Raw genomic sequence first — 5,901 nt, 5'->3', positions numbered from 1 at the left:
CTTCAGCACGAAAATTTCGCAGCTGATGCAATGACATCTATGAGACGCCCCGAAGGAGCATGGAGAGGTCTCTCGGTCTCCCTCTCTCTGTGACCGGCTGACCGTCCGAGGCGCTTGGCCTCAATCTTCACTAACGAAGAATGGGGCGGTGTTGTCCAAAATGTCAGCCGCACGATCGGCGACCTAAAGAGAACAGATGAAGGTGGTGGTACTGATGTTTTTGGGGGGCTCTCCCTGCTCCGGGGGGTCCATCGCCATTTACATATCATTTATCAACTCGTAACTCGCCCTACGGTAAGTACGGTGACGCCCCAGATGGGCGCGTAGAGCGCGAGATTATGTTGCGCGCACGAAGGTAAACAGATCGGGATCGGAGTGCCAAGAGTGGGTTGGCGAATATGGTCGCGAGCATAACATGTGTGTGTGTGCGATGTGCTTTTCGGGGGAGCAACCCAAACTGACCTAGGACCGTGCGCCACCCCGACACCGGCATGATAATCGTGATCGTTTGATGACAAATGATCTTTCTTCTATCCACACACTAGCGCCCGTTTTATTTTTTTTTTCTTCGCTGGTCAGTGAAAGGGCAAGCCCCCAGGGGTATTGCAGCACTCCCCCTTCAAAAAGTCCGCCCTAAATGCAATGCCAGCCACGCAGAATGTGTATCAACAGTTTAATGACGTCCCTTTAAGGGTGATCAAAGCGACAAAAAGAATTGTTAAGTAACGCTAACTTTTAAGGCCATTCTTGCTTCATGATTAGAGATGCCCAAAGCCGTGTCATCATCGACCAAAAATCCATTCTTCCATAGGACCAAAGGACACATACATTTGATCTGTTGTAGCGCAACAAAACTCGACAAACGTACGCCACAGTGGCTTGACATTTAATTTATGGTCGGCTGCTTTCTCAACCTCAACACCCCAGTAATTAAACTGACATTCGCAAAGGCATGCAGGAACAGGTTCAGTTTGACCCCTCTCCCACCGCCCCGGCCGAGCAGTTTGACTTCTTCACCTCGTACCGCGCTGTAGTATGTGTTGAGGTCATTCATTAACCGATTGCCGATTGCGACTCATTGACGTCCGATTACAAATTTCCTAATCCAACGCACGAACCTCGCACCACGCGCGTGATCGCTCTGTCCCAATCGAAACGCTTCAAAACGGAAACATATCGCACGTGAAGATGCGATACGCACCAGCCAGACCAAGTAAAACCCTTCACCGGGTAAGGAATTCGTAGGATTTCCCAACATCAACAGACGCACTTTTGCCAACATTTTGTACAACCAAATGATACCTCATCCACCTTCAAGGGGCCCACCGTTCTTCAATCCTAGTACCGTTCCTAGCGATAACCATCCCCGAAAATAAAAGAGGCCGCCATTGGTCGGACACACAACGCAACACAAAACGCAGGTGCGAGAGTTAATGCATTTGTCACGCGAGTACATTTGATCGTAGCGTCGTGCGGGCCTGGGAACCTTCGCGCGCGCACCTTTTCCGTGTCATCCACCGTGGTGCACCGTGCGCGTCGCGATCATCATCGTCATCTTCTTCTTTTGCTTTGTCGTCGTCGTCGGTTCGATCTGGCACGTTCGTCAAATTCATTAGGCAATCCGATAATCCCAATCCCTAGACGCGGTTCCTCTCTAGGGCCGCCTCGGTAAGGTTGTGACTTTGACACGAGGACCCCGGGAGGCCGGTGGTGAGTGCCACTAAAAAGACTCATCGAAATTAATTACATAATTTTCGCCTCCCAAAACAAAAATACCAAATGGCACCGAGGGGTCGCTCCTTCATTCTCGCTTCTCGCGAGGGCCGGCTGAGGCGGGGTCGCCTTCTTCGTACCCGGGCCGGCCGTACTACGTCACCGTGGCGGCCCCAACGATTAGTGAAGTCATCTTCACGCGCGCGCGCGCACCAAGTTCGGTTTTATCAGATCGCGGGAGCATCATCGTCGTCGTCGTCGCGTTCATTAACCAACGATCACCATTTGCCAATTGTGTCACTTACCTTGCGTGTCGCGATGGATGGTTCACGAACGGAGCGGAGGTTATAGGTGCTGCCGCTTTTTCTCCTTGCTTTTTTGTTTGCCCGCGGAAAAGAATCCAATAATCGATCGATCGCGATCACTTAATTAATATTCCCCCTTACGAAACCAGCCAGAGGGGGGAGGGAGTCCGTCCTCGTCCCGGCCCGATATCACCAGATATCTCGTTCGTTATCGTTCAAGGGTGTGCTTTGGGGCCACAGCATCACAGCACACAATGCCAATCACCGAACTGATGATGATGATGATCGGTACGCTGCGGTTCGAGAACACCCTTCCCTCCCCCCGGGTGGGAGCCCTACGCCAGCCACGAGGATGACATTTTTAGTATCGTTCGTTTCGCCTTCGCATCGTCGCAAGTGTTACGCAACTCGCCCAACTTCTTATCCACCCAACGCCCCACCGGCAGCAGCAGCAGAAGCATGGGCATCGTCTGCGGTCCCAGAGTCCCTTGTTTGTCATCTTTCGTCACCGCGATCGGGAAGAGATTCGAAGGGATTCCCGCGGCATCGTGTACGGTACGGTACGGTTCTGTGCATTCTGCAGTCATCCCGGGCGGAATGGCCGCCAGTGCCGTATCGTGGCTATCGCGACACAGCATCACTGGAGCACTCTGCGGCCCGTCGACCGAACCGTCACGATCGGTAGAGAAAGGTCTGGTTAAAATCTCTTGTGACATTCGGAGTGCGATCGCACTCTCCAACAAGGCGCACAGGGAAGTGCGTTGTACCTGTACGAGTCAGGCGAGTGATTTTGTGTCAAATCACCGCTCTGCTGGCCGCCAGCAACGCGAACCCACGAACGGGACGAACGTACGGGACGAATGGGACAATGATGCGGATGATATAATCTCATCAACCAGATCATCCAGCCGCCCAAAACCAGAGGGGGTGATGGTGAGCAAGAAGAACGTACGCAATGTGATTGATTAGCATAATAAGTTTTGGTTTGTGCCTTTGACCTAGGCGGAGATGGGAGAGAGGATTGTTGCTCCATTGCTGGTTCTATTTTCACCGACTCACACCACTGATCACTGCGATCTGACAAAGCTCGATCGTTTTTCAATTTATCCATAGCCTACTATACCTTTCCAGTGGTTTCAATTACCCGCGTTTGAGCTGAACGTGGCAGCTGATGTGGCGCTATGCCGTGGTCACAGTGTTACAGTGAAAGAAAGTGAATTTCGAGGATTGAATTGCGAATTGTGGATCTTTTTGCACTCTCCACAGTGCAACCGATCGAGTATTTAGTTGTAGATGTAGGAAGAAACTAGCTTAACCTTCCTATCGCTAACCATTTCGCAAAAATTATAGGGACGTTCCTAGATTACATGTTATGCCATTTGTTCATTGGTGTTCCGAGAAGATTACGCAACCAAAAATGTTACAAAAAGGGTCAATTATTATTTAAACAATTGCCAAATTTAATGGTTTTTTATACAGCATCGTAAACCCAAAACGTGAGGTAAATCACACCAAAGGCATTTTTCTAGATAACATCTCCTTTCTCTGTGGAGTACTGCGCGTACTGTCCAAAATCCGGAATGACCTAGTTTGAGTCCCAACCACGCGGTCGTAAAATGAAACGATTGAAGGTTAGGAGGAACATCTGCAGAGATATTTGAATTCCTAATGAAGCAAAATCATGAATTTGGGCAAAAAAAAAAAGCAAAAGGGTCCCGGTAACGACACCTGCTTGTCATTCTAATTCCTCTTCCACCAAAGGGTAGGTACCGTTGTCAACGGTTTCAATTCGGGCTTCTTGGATCGCATTGGCATCACCGATGCGCCGATTTGCACTCCACCGAGTACGGATTAGCAAGGCAAACATGATCTCCGAGAGCTGGTCGCCGAGAAAAATTATCATATTTTGGGCCCACCGTTTCCTTGGCCCATTGCTGACTGCTGTTGGCACCTTATGAGCGACCTAAGCCTCAAGCCTAGGCAATGTAACCTTAACGAGAAGGCTTCACAACAGAACTGCATCCGTTGACATTGCTTTGTTCGCTCCATCGGCAGCTCAGCATGGGCGGCGTTGTACGGTGCTGCACGGCCTTCTTGAGATCAACTTGGGGCGCTCCGGACATTCCGGAATGTTGATTACCTTATGTGTAGCGAGCGGTCCGTAGCGATGACCGCAGGCACTCGGTTTTCATTCACTCTCGCCTATCACGCCCACGCGGTGCCAAGCATAATTATGCATTTATTCCATTTTCCGTAACCTTGACTTTTGATGGCGGGCAACAGTTTTCCCATTTCTGAGCCGGAGCGGTCCGTACGGCGGTGCCGAGGTGCCGATCGTGGGCAAGCTTTTGTCTTCGGGCAGGTCGGGTTCGCTTACGCACTTCAGCAAGCGTGGACTGAAGGCACGGCACCGGGTTGGTGGCAACCGTTTCGCGACTGATCGCTCGTAATTAGATCTGTCATGTCCGCAGGAAGAATTCGCTGTGCCTTAATCCTGGGCTGTGATCCGAGAAGATCGACGCGACCTGAGAATGCGGTTCTATCCTAAGAACATCCTTCTCCTCTCAGCCGATCACTGTCCGCCGTAGGCTGGCACAAAATGAAGACAACTATGAAAAAACTATGAAGAACCACCCGGAACAGGTGTGAACGCTTCTGCCGTGCGTCGACCGACGACCGAACGCGACTCGTTTATTAGCAATTTTAAAAAGAAAATACAAATTAGCACCCACCACTGGCACGCACAGGGGATGCCTCATAAATCTGTGCACCTACCCTCACCCCCTATCAGATCTTACTTACTCCCCGCGAACGATCGTGCAACAATGTGCACCATTGTCTTCGGTATTGTGACCGCGTGGGACTTTTTAGACGTTTTTGTCGCGTTGTGAGCCCAAAAAACGAACGAAGACAAGTGAGTGCGTCCGAATAGCAGGGCAGCATGGCACGTCAGTCCCAAATATTTGCTGGAGACATGATTAAGATCGGAATAATCGCTACCGCGGAATCCCAATCAACACCTTAACTGGCGCCATCCGGCAGGTAGTGGGGTGTTTGTCATTTATTTCCGACAGCTATGGTTGGATCGCTGAAGCTGCTTCAATCTCAAGTGAAGATCAATTTGGAGTAAGTATCTTGATGAGAGCAAACTATTGCTATGCACGCTGCGAGAGACTATTCCATTGCAACGACACGTAACTGATGATAGGAATCGATAGATTGCACCTTTAAGTACCCTAATCTAACGACATTGACACCTCCATTATTACGGTTATGCAGCTAAGAGTGGTCCGGCATAGCTATTTATGTTGATGATGATAGTATCAGTAACAAATAACACGTTTGTGGTACAAGGCACCATCGACAACCGTTTTTTGGGGCGAAAAATAAACGCGATGTTTTGCTGTACGACTCGTCTTTTCTTGCCACACACAAAAGATTGCGAGCAGATTGTTGGTGGTTCCTTTGACACCACGTGATAAGGCGATGATATAGAAACAAGGAAAATCAATCTGCTATGGATTTGAGAACATAAATCATCCCTCGTTTCGAATGAAAATACTGCGAATCATGCACGAATAACCAGGATTTTAAATTATTCACTTGAATTCGCATGTCATCAAGCCATTCCGGAGTAAATATTACTAAAGAATGAGTTGTATACTTAGTAATGGTTGTCCCATTTTGGTGTATAGTCATATATATTTCGTTTCATTTCTGGTCAACTTTACTGTGCGCACGATCTCGAGACAAAAAACGGACAAACGACAGAAAAGGTCAATAGATAATAATAAGAATATAACAAACAGAATAGAAAAAATGTTCACCATCAAAGAGCAGTAGTTGCGCAAGGAACCGCCAAATGTGGCTCCTACTGGTGCTG

The 5,901-nt window shown here is 49.1% G+C and overlaps 1 protein-coding gene across 1 annotated transcript in view; it reads right to left on the bottom strand.

The window, feature by feature from the left end:
• Positions 1 to 5,700: 5,700 nt before the first annotated feature.
• The window catches only part of LOC125959842 (CLK4-associating serine/arginine rich protein-like), a 6,171-nt gene continuing 5,970 nt past the window's right edge, over positions 5,701 to 5,901 (bottom strand). The window contains exon 7 of the mRNA XM_049692805.1: positions 5,701 to 5,901. This exon is cut by the window's right edge and continues 1,513 nt beyond it. The gene's annotated coding sequence lies outside the window, so the exon portion shown is untranslated.

The sequence above is a fragment of the Anopheles darlingi genome, chromosome 2 (assembly GCF_943734745.1).
Source record: "Anopheles darlingi chromosome 2, idAnoDarlMG_H_01, whole genome shotgun sequence".
NCBI lineage: Eukaryota > Metazoa > Arthropoda > Insecta > Diptera > Culicidae > Anopheles > Anopheles darlingi.
Note: the sequence above shows the minus strand (reverse complement) of the source record. Positions and strands in the feature narration are given on the sequence as shown.